We start from the raw sequence: 11,264 nt of genomic DNA on the forward strand, positions 1-11,264 counted from the left end.
TGGTACTGGGACCAGCTGAGGCTTAGCTCCGGCGCAGGCATAGCAATTGGTTTGTTGCATAATTCTGGCTGTGTACATCATCCAGGTAAGCCAGGTGTTGGTTCCCTTTCCCCCTGTTGGTATTCCCTCCCCATACAATTGCATTAATTCTATTTCTCCTGTTACTATCATTATCTTCAAATCCTTAGGCTCATATACTGTGGTGACATTGCTGACTACCGGTGGTGCTGGGGTTGCCCAGGGATCCCTACTCTGACTGTCATCTATCTGGAACATTTCCCCCTTATCCTCATATTTTACTATATATCCGTCCCGTTCTACCTCTATTTCAAACCTCAGGCATGCGTCCTTCCCTGTTCTATCTGCACATATCCAATATCTACCACTTTCCTTTATTTGAACCCTCTGTATGCTTACATATACATGTCCTGGCAATCCCTTGTTTGGGTTTTGAAATACTCTCCACCTATCAGTTTGATAGGTGGACTTTTGCCACCCTTCTCTGGATGAAGTGAATACCTCGCGCCAATTTTTACAGGGATGGGTGCATACATACATTCTATAACCACACCATGATTTTCCTCTACATACATCAAATGGGATGGTGGTGGCCCTTCTATTCTGTGGTATAGTGATTTTTATGCATGTTACATTACTCACAAGCTGGGTAACCACCCAGCACCCGATCCACCAGCACGAAGTCTTCATTTTCCGTGTGGGGTTTTGGTGAATACCAAAGTCAATGGCTCCTTTCCTCCACGTACCGTCCACGGGCTGATATTGTCTGGTGGGGCCTCCACGGGACCCTTAAATCGACTTGCGTGGGTCCACCCTTTTTCTTTTGTTCGTACTGCTGTCTCGGTGGTTAATAACACAAGGTAGGGTCCAGTCCACCTAGGTTGCAACTTTTCTTCCTTCCACGTTTTTATTAGTACCCAGTCTCCAGCCTTGACTGAGTGAATCGGAAAATCCAGTGGCGGGCTCTGGACCAGTAATCCTTTAGTTTTTAGTTCTGCAAGAGATTGGGATACTGCCAGTAAATAGTTCCTTAGGAACACGTCTTTCCCTGGTATTGTTGGGACCCCTTCTATCTTTCCTAAGTACGGGAGCCCGAATAACATTTCATATGGGGATACCCCTATGTCTTTCCGAGGTGCCGTTCGGATTCTTAACAAGGCTATCGGAAGGCACAGTCCAGGGGAGTCTCGTTTCCTCTATTAACTTGGTGATTTGGGTCTTCAAGGTGCCATTCATTCTTTCCATCTTTCCGGAACTCTGGGGATGCCATGGTGTATGCAATTTCCATTCAATTCCTAATGCTTCACATATCATTTTATGTGTTTTGGAGGCAAAATGGGTCCCTCTATCCGAGTCTATTGTTTCCACAATCCCATATCTGGGTATAATTTGCTCTAATAATACCTTGGCTACCGACTGTGAGGTGGCAGTTGCTGTAGGGAGTGCCTCTACCCATCTAGTGAAATGGTCCACTACCACTAACAGGTATTTCCATCTTTGTAGTCGGGGCAACTCAGTGAAGTCTATCTGTATTCTTTGGAAGGGCCTTATTGCCAATGGTTGTCCTCCTCCTGGGACTGCTCTCATGATTTTCTTGTTGATTCGCTGACATATTACACAACCCCCTATGACTTGTTTGGCCATGCTCCCCTCCCCCAAGGTGTCCCCCAAGGTTCAGTTCTTGGCCCCCTCCTCTTCATCCTGTACCTGTTCCCCCTTGGTCAATTAATCCGCCGTCATGGTCTCAAGTTCTACTGCTATGCCGATGATATCCAGCTCCTCATCTCCACCAAGTCTATCTCCACCGCTACGCACTCGACCCTGACAAACTGCATCACTGAAATAAAATCTTGGCTTCATTTCAATTTTCTCAAACTCAATTGTGACAAATCTGAAATCATCATCATTGGACCAAAAATCCTCACCAAATCCACCCACAACTTCACCCTCAATATTGATGGTCTCTCAGTATCCACCTCCCCTCACATCCGGAATCTTGGAATCATCCTTGATCAAACCCTCTCCTTCGACAAACACATCAAACACATCACCAAGACAGCCTTCTTCCACCAAAAAAAAACATCGCCCGTCTCCGTCCATCCCTCTCCTCCACAGCTGCTGAAACCCTCATCCACGCCTTCATCACCTCCCGTTTGGACTACTGCAACAGCCTCCTCTATGGTTCACCCTCAAAAATCATCAATAAACTCCAACACATCCAGAACTCCGCTGCCCGTCTACTCACCCACACCCCGATCCGTGACCATATCACCCCCGTCATTTACAATCTCCACTGGCTCCCCATCCCCCAGAGAATCCAGTACAAAATCCTCCTCATGACCTACAAAGCCCTCCATAACCTGGCCCCATCCTACCTGACTGACCTCCGCCACAGGCACACTCCCACCTGCACCCTCCGCTCTGCTGCTGCCAATCTATCCCCCCACATCCGGACCAAACTCAGATCCTGGGGGGACAGGGCTTTCTCCATCGCTGCTCCCACACTCTGGAACTCACTACCCCAAACCGTCAGAGACTCCTCCTCACTCACCACATTCAAAACATCACTGAAGTCTCATCTGTTCAGCACTGCCTTCAATCACTGACCGTTACCTCACCTTCTTTTTCCATCTATACATCTGGAGGACCCGTCTATAAACCACCGGCTGCCCTCAGCCAGAGGTTGTTCTTCCAAATCTTCTCTACTTTTTGTCTGTAAATCTATTATTTCACTACAGCAGTGTTCTGCCCTCCCTGTCTTGTTTTCTCTCTCTTCGGGCGGGTACAGAAACTGAGATGGGTTTGAATTTTTGATAAAACTGCCACGGGCTGCCGGTTTCCCCCCCCTCCTTTGAGTCAATACCCCGAAGGCTATTAATGGCATCATTCTCCCCCTCAGCTCCTGTCTCTCGTTCACCATCTCCTGTTGCGGTTCTATCTGTATACTTTCCCACCTCATTCTTCTCTGGGCGTACCCCTGGCTTTCCTTTCTTTTCTTTCCATATCTTTTTCCATCTCCCTTATCTCTATCTCTAAGCGCTTTATGGATGCCTCTATTTCCCTTCTACACTCCCTTGTTCTTTCCCCATCACTTTCTAATTCTGCTTCATTCTCACAGTTTTGCCTTCTCTCTGATACCTGTTGATTACTCGCCTGTGTTTCTGTGTTGCTGCCTCCCTCATACTCCTCATTTGCTGCCTGACGGATCCCATAAATCTTTCTGTCCCTGAGGTCCTGCAGCCTTCTGATGTCTGCTTCTAGTTCCCGTGCTTGCTTCATCCTTCTATCTCCACTATTCCCTTTCACCAAAGGGCACTGCTTTGTTCCGTCCTGGCCGGAATAGGGAGGGGGATACCCAGGGTCCCATAGGCTGGGGTACAGAGTTGATTTTTTTTCCCTGAAGCTCCTGACTTTCATGCTGTTTTGGGGGGTTTTCACCCTTGTTCGGGGTGGTATTCTTTTCCTGCTATGCTTTCCTCAGCCTTTCTCCTATTCTAAACAATTTAAGTACGTCTAGTTCTTTTTCCTTTTTCATTACTCGGGTTTCTGATTTATCCTTAGGTTTATAGTTCTTAATTAACACTCCCATTTCATCACACATGTTTATATCAAAATATAAATATATCGAAATTTATATCAAAATTTATATCATTCCGTGGGCCATTTCGTAACCAAATTTATTTTTTAAATTTATTTTTTTTCCCATTTCTCAGAGTGTGTTTTTTTAATATCCTCTTTGGATACGGGGAACTTCCTACTTAGTAGTTCAACTGCAGTTATTTTATTTTATTTCGAACATGTTAAAAGACATCAATTAAAAAACAAAATAAACAAAAAAAACAGAAGAAATACAAGGAATTTCATCCATTACTTAACATGTGCGAAAAGGAGTAGGAAGAAGTGTGAACTTATTTAATCCAACCCCCATTCCCTAATCAATATTTATCAAGTATCAGATATTAATACAAAAATACTCATACACCCTTATATATTCATATAGATATACTTATTTAAATAATGATGTGTTATTATATGTAGACCCCTGGTGACTGTTAATCCCCCTCCTCACTGTACCTAGAAAAAATCATGTGTTTATATTTGTCTTTAAACTGGATGATGTTTGAACATTGTTTTAATTCCGCATTCATTCTGTTCCATAGCTTTACTCCACTGATTGATATAGAAAATCTTTTCATTGTTGTTCGAGTATTGCGAATCTTGAAATTTAATGTTCCCCTTAAATTATACCCCCCTCTCTTTCATAAAACATTTCCTGTAAGTTACTTGGTAGCAAATTGTTTCTCACTTTGTACATGAATTGAGCTGTTTGATATTCCACAATGTCATAAAAGTTGGTGTGTTCACAAAAACCGACATTATGAATGATTCTAATGGCTCTTTTTTTGCAGTATGAATAGTGGTTGTAGTGAACTTATATATGTACTTTCCAACACCTCTATACAGTAACTTAAATAAGGTGAAACTAGTGAACAGAACAGAATGCGAAGTGATTTGTTATCTAGGAAATGTTTTGCTTTGGCCAGAACTGAAATGCTTCTAGATACTTTACTGTTGATATGTTTAATGTGAGATTTCCAGCAAATTTTTTTTCATCTATTATCACCCCAAGGAATTTAGTTTCATTTACTCTTTCTATGTTAACACCCTCTATCTGTACCTGTGCTTGATTGTTTATTTTACTGTTCCCAAATATCATAATTTTTGTTTTCTCCAATCCCTGGGTTTTTCCCTGCCCCCAGTGGCTCAGCATTCGCCCCAACGGACTATCAGGCGGAATGCGGGGGTCGGGCTTACCGTCCGTCCCCTCCCCTTTGGGCTTTCCGTTTTCACTGCCCATCCTCCCGATCGGAAATTCCCCTCCGATCTTATCCCGATCGGAATTCCTTATTTTTATTTTTTATTTTTTATTTTTATTCCCTCCGATCTTAGCTGTAATCGCCCGAGTAGTACTTAATAGTCAGTTTTCTTACCCGGGTCCTGTGCACAAGAATCGCTCGATTTAGCTCCTCGCGAGATCCTGGTCCTCCCACTTGTTTCTCGAGTCTCTGGTCCGGGTATCACTCGCTCAAACCGCTGATGGCAAGCAAGGAGATCAGGGACTGCTGAAATCAGCAGGGTGCACCTTCCCTTCCTTTCGTGCCTCCGCCAAGCGGCCGGAGTGGCGATCCCGGACGAGCCCCCAAGTTTGTGAGATGCAAATGTGAGTGCTCACAATCACGATACTCGAGACAATCTAGAGAAACAAGTATTTTATTTGCAAGTCTGCAGAGTTGGGTGTCTCCCCTGTCGAGACACACCGAGGTCGGGAAAATCCCCTCTTTTTATTCACTTCATTTTACAATTGTTACACCTTTAATTCCTCCCCTTCGGGCTCCTTCCAATCGGAGGCCTGAGGTGCACAATCTACCGTCACCGCCCCTGTTGCTTTCCACATCATACAGTAATATTCATTTATTTCATTAGGCTAGCGCAGTACAGAGTAGTTCATGCCCTCCCCTTCTCCTAGCTCTCTGATTATTTTGGCCTTCCTCCCAGTTCTCTGATTATCTTCTAACACTTGTCCTTGGTCTGTCACTATTTGTTCTTACGGGTTTTTTTCTAGCCGAGCACTGTCTGGTCAGTTATTTCTCAGGGTCGTATTGTCGAGTCAGCTATTTCTCAGGATCCTTAGTCTAAATCAATTATCCCTTTTTACCCATCTCTCACAACATATAACATATTCTACTTGCCTCATTGGTCAAAGATTTTTTCTTGGCACCCCATTCCATCATGAAAGGCTTGGATAGAGTGGATGTGGAGATGATGTTTCCACTCGTGGGAGAGTCTAGGATTGGAGGTCAGAGTCTCAGAATTAAAGGGCGCTCCTTTAGGAAGGAGATGAGGAATTTCTTTAGAGGATGGTGAATCTGGAATTCTTTGCCACAGAAGGCTGTGGAGGCCAAGTCAATGTGCAGGAAAATAACTGCAGATACTGGTACAAATCGAATGTATCACAAAATGCTGGAGTAACTCAGCAGATCAGGCAGCATCTAGGAGAGAGGGAATGGGTGACGTTTCGGGTCGAGACCCTTCTTCAGACCCTTCTTCAGACTTCAGAAGGGTTTCGACCCGAAACGTCACCCATTCCTTCTCTCGCAGATGCTGCCTGACCTGCTGAGTTACTCCAGCATTCTGAGATAGGCCAAGTCAATGGGTATTTTTAAGACAGCGATAGATTCTTGACTTAGCACGGGTGTCAGGGATTATGGGGAGAAGGCAGGAGAATGGGGTTTGGAGGGAGTGATAGACCAGCCATGATTGAATGGAGGAGTGGACTTGATCGGCCAAATGGACTAATTCTACTCCTTTCACTTATGAACTAGTATGGAACATTCCCTACAATGTTCATTGTGCTTGCCTGGCTTCCAAGCATCGCATGACATTTCTGGATGACAAGATGACATCCTCGCACAGTAATCTGTACCCACTTCCTTCAGTTTTCTGATTAAGGGATTTATGCTTGAAGTTATGCAATCCTCTCTGACTTGGTGCCAAACCCTGCTGGTCTCAGGGTCCAGATGGTGTTCCATGGATAATCTTGTACACATGACAATACTGCTCAGGTATGCAGCAAAGATATTAAGAAGGTGGTGAAAAAGCCAAGCATTCTAGGTGTCACATTTACTCTTTGTTGCCTTGTGTGCAAAGTAAATTCCAGTGTAATTTTACTTTTTATTTTGGGGAGGGAAAAAATATATTATGAGCACTAGAACGCCATCATTGTTTATTTTTCTTTGAATGAAGTTTGCCCAAATTGCTGCCTTTCATTGAGGCTTAACCTTTTCCCAATCTTTCTGGACTGGCTTCTCAAAAAGATGCATTCTGCTCTTCTCTTTTCTTCACCATACACTCACCAGTAATCTAGAGGAATGATCTAGAGTTTCTTTCATGCCTTGCACCTAGATTTGGTTTGCAGGCTTTGCTGCTTCTATTTCTGGCTTGCACACCATATCCTGAATACACGAGAGGTCTGTGAGATATTCACAGGTTCAGTTCTTATTCTGGATCGAAGCTGCAGGCAAAGCATTAGTGAAATGTATATCAGTACTTTAAAGGTATAATAATAATAAAACATAGCTATAAACAATAAATGTATAAATCTAGTTTCACAAAATATTAATAAGTAATAGTTGTATAAATACTGTGTTGCAAATACCAATGTTACATATTATACACGCTTGTGTGCATACGATACTTGCCAGTCTGATAAAACAAAATGCACGTGAATAAGTAATAATGTATTTGATAATACTCCAGAGGGAAGAACAGCTTTTAACATTGGATGGATCTGCAGTATATATTTTATTCTGTGTGTTCTGCTGTTGAATTTGAAGAATGTGCAAGCATAATTTTCGTCAGCAACTCCCTTTTTATTAAATCCGTTTGCAACCATTGCGTATCCCTTCGCAACCATTGCGTAAAAGACCTTCCACCCCTTGGGCTTTTCCAGCTACCACTCCCTCTCTGACACATTGGTACCTTTTGTGGTTAAAATTCCATCGGAATTTCATGATCGTGCTTCTGTCCTCATGAGACGACAAGCCTCAAATTATCCTGTAACTGACAAATTATTACTCTTTGCCTATTTCAACTCTTCTGATCAATTTTCACTCTACTCACTTTTTTTGTATGGGACCAGTAAGTCTTTTTTTACTCATTCTTTAGATTCATAGTTGGGTTGCTGATAAAAGACAGGGTTGTGGTGGAATATATATATATATATTTGGTTAATATGTTTGCAGAACACATCAAGATTGCTGGCGTCATGGACAATGAGGAAGACTATTAAAGTATACAGTGGGATATATATCAGCCGCAGCAATGGGTAGGTGGGTACATGGCAAGGAGAGTTTAATTTGAGCAGGTTTGAAGTTGCATTTTGGGAGGTCAAATGTAAGGGAAAAATACACAATTAATGTCAAGACATTGAACAGCATTGGTGTACAAAGGAATCTTGGGGATCAAAGTCCATAACCCACTGAAAGTAGCAACACAAGTAGATCAATAGACAATAGGTGCAGGAGTAGGCCATTCGGCCCTTCGAGCCAGCACCGCCATTCAATGTGATCATGGCTGATCATTCTCAATCAGTACCCCGTTCCTGCCTTCTCCCCATACCCCCTGACTCCGCTATCCTTAAGAGCTCTACCTAGCTCTCTTTTGAATGCATTCAGAGAATTGGCCTCCACTGCCTTCTGAGGCAGAGAATTCCTCAGATTCACAACTCTCTGACTGAAAACGTTTTTCCTTATCTCAGTTCTAAATGGCCTACCCCTTATTCTTAAACTGTGGCTCCTTGTTCTGGACTCCCCCAACATTGGGAACATGTTTCCTGCCTCTAATGTGTCCAACCCCTTAATAATCTTATACGTTTCGATAAGATCAACTCTCATCCTTCTAAATTCCAGTGTATACAAGCCTAGTCGCTCCAGTCTTTCAACTTATGACAGTCCCGCCATTCCGGGAATTAACCTAGTAAACCAACGCTGCACGCCCTCAATAGCAAGAATATCCTTCCTCAAATTTGGAGACCAAAACTGCACACAGTACTCCAGGTGCGGTCTCACTAGGGCCCTGTACAACTGCAGAAGGACCTCTTTGCTCCTATACTCAACTCCTCTTGTTATGAAGGTCAACATTCCATTGGCTTTCTTCACTGCCTGCTGTACCTGCATGCTTCCTTTCAGTGACTGTTGCACTAGGACACCCAGATCTCGTTGTACGTCCCCTTTCCCTAACTTGACACCATTCAGATAATACTCTGCCTTCCTATTATTACCACCAAAGTGGATAAACTCACACTTATCCACATTAAACTGCATCTGCCATGCATCGGCCCACTCGCACAACCTGTCCAAGTCACCCTGCAACCTCATAGCATCTTCCTCACAGTTCACACTACCACCCAGCTTTGTATCATCTGCAATCGTGGTAAAAAAAAAGCATGGAAGTCACGATGCAACTTTACAGGACTATGGTTAGGCTGCGTGTGGAATATTAATACAGTTCTGGTTGCCCCAATACAGTAAGAATGTGGAGATTTTGACAAATGTGGAGAACTGGAGCTAAGAAAAGGCCAGAACTAGGCAGGGCTGACAAAAGATGACCAAGGATGGGTAGAGCCCATAGTGGTCAATTGTTGACAGGTGGAGGAGTGATAACGAAGGGCTACAACGATGCAAATGGAACTAGGACGACTTGGGTGGGTAAGGTAAGAGAATGTCGGGCTTACTTGAAATTAGAGAAATCACTGTTCCTACCGCTAGATTGTCAGCTGCCCAAGTGAAATATGAAGTGCTGTTCCAACAATTTGCATGTGGCCTCATTCTGACAGTAGAAGAGGCCTAGGACAGAAAGGTCAGAATAGCAATGAGAAGAGGAGTTAAAATGTTTGGAAATTGGGAGATTGCGTAGGCCAAGGCGGACTGAGCATACGTGTTCAGCGAAACAATCACCCAATCTGCTCTTGGTCTCACCGATATATAGGAGCTCACAACAGTTACAGTAGATGAGATTGGACAAGGTGCAAGTGAACCGCCTCGCCTGAAAGGACTGTCAGGCACCTTGAATGGAGTTGAGGGAGGAGTTATAGCGACAGGTGTTGCAACTCCTGTGGTTGCAGGGGAAAGTTCCTAGGGAGGGAGGGAGGGGGGGTGGATGAGTGAACCAAGGAATTATGGATGGAACGGTCTCTGCAGAAAGTAAAGAGGGGTGGAGATGGGAAGATGTGACTTGTGGTGGGATCCCATTGGAGGTGACAAAAACGTCAGAGGATGATGTGTTTTATACGATGGCTGATGGGGTAAAAGATTTACCAGAATGCTGCCTGGTTTAGTGTTTCAGCTAGAGGAAGAGGTTGGATTGACTTCTCGAACGTTAAAAGGTTGAAGGGAGACTTGATAGAGGTATATAAAATTACGCGGCATAGATCGACAGTTAGAACCTTTATCTTGGGGTTAGAAATGACCAAATCTAGAGGGCACAGGTATCAGTTGAGTGGGGAATGTTTAATGGAGATGTGTTGTGGGGCAAGTTTTTTCTACAATGGTGTGGGCCTGGAATGCACTGTCAGTGGTGGAGGCAGATATGGGACTGCTGTTTGAAGCTGTTGGATAGGCAAATGAAGGTGCAGGGAATAGAGGGATATGGATCATTTACAGGCAGATGAGATAATGTTCAGCCCAAACATTGTGGGCTGAAGGGTTCTTTCCAGTGCTGCACTGTTCTATTATATGGAGCGATAAGGATTATGTGCAGGCAGATAAGAATTGCTCTCTGCATAGAACGCACATTGCTGCAGTATCTCAGTGGGTTACGCAGCATCTCTGGAAGAGATGGATGTGATGTTTCGGGTTGGGACCCTTCAAGTGGGGAAGAGAAAGCTGGAAAAGAGGTGGGGGCGGAACAAATCTTGGCAAGTGAAAGTTGGACACCGGGGAAGGGGGGTGGACAAAGGCTGGGGATGAAAAGGGGACCAAATGAGACACAAGAGTGTTGAAGAGAAGAGAAGTTTGAAATGTAAAGCTAAAAGGGATATAGGTTGAAGGGTTGGATGGTTTGAGGTAGAGATAGTGGGTTATATCCACGTCTTCCAGAGATGCTTACTGACCCACAGCTACTCCAGCATTTTGTATTCTATGCAAGGTTCCAGCATCTGCAGTTCCTTGACTACTTCTCTTGGCAGAACAAAGCTTGGTGAACAAAGTGAAAGTTGGACACCGGGGGAAGGGGAAATTTCACCAGTGGATGACATGCACCTCTAAGGTCAGTCTGTTCTTCACACAACAGCTGCAGACATTGAGTCAGCTTCCAAACATATCCTGATGATAAGAAGTCACTGTCTATTGCTCAGCACTGGAGTCCAATTTAAGAGGGGATTAACGCTATTGTGACATCATTATAAGCAGTGTTGCATTGCACGTTTTTACCCGTGACTACCCGCCTCTAATATCTTCAGTTTTATATTACATCTCATTCCCTCTAGCCTTCCAACTATTTATTTCCTCTTTCCATCTTCAGTAACTGCTGAAAAAACTGTCATTGCTCTCATTGGCAACCCTTCTTAAATCACCTTGCATCCCTTGTTCTTCCACCTTTCAGAACTTGCTTTAAACTATTCTTTTTAACCAACTTTGTATTTTGCAACCTTCTCCAGTGACAGGCCATGAAGCATTTTCTGTGTTGAA

Source organism: Rhinoraja longicauda, chromosome 15 (genome assembly GCF_053455715.1).
Source record: "Rhinoraja longicauda isolate Sanriku21f chromosome 15, sRhiLon1.1, whole genome shotgun sequence".
Classification (NCBI taxonomy): Eukaryota; Metazoa; Chordata; class Chondrichthyes; order Rajiformes; family Arhynchobatidae; genus Rhinoraja; species Rhinoraja longicauda.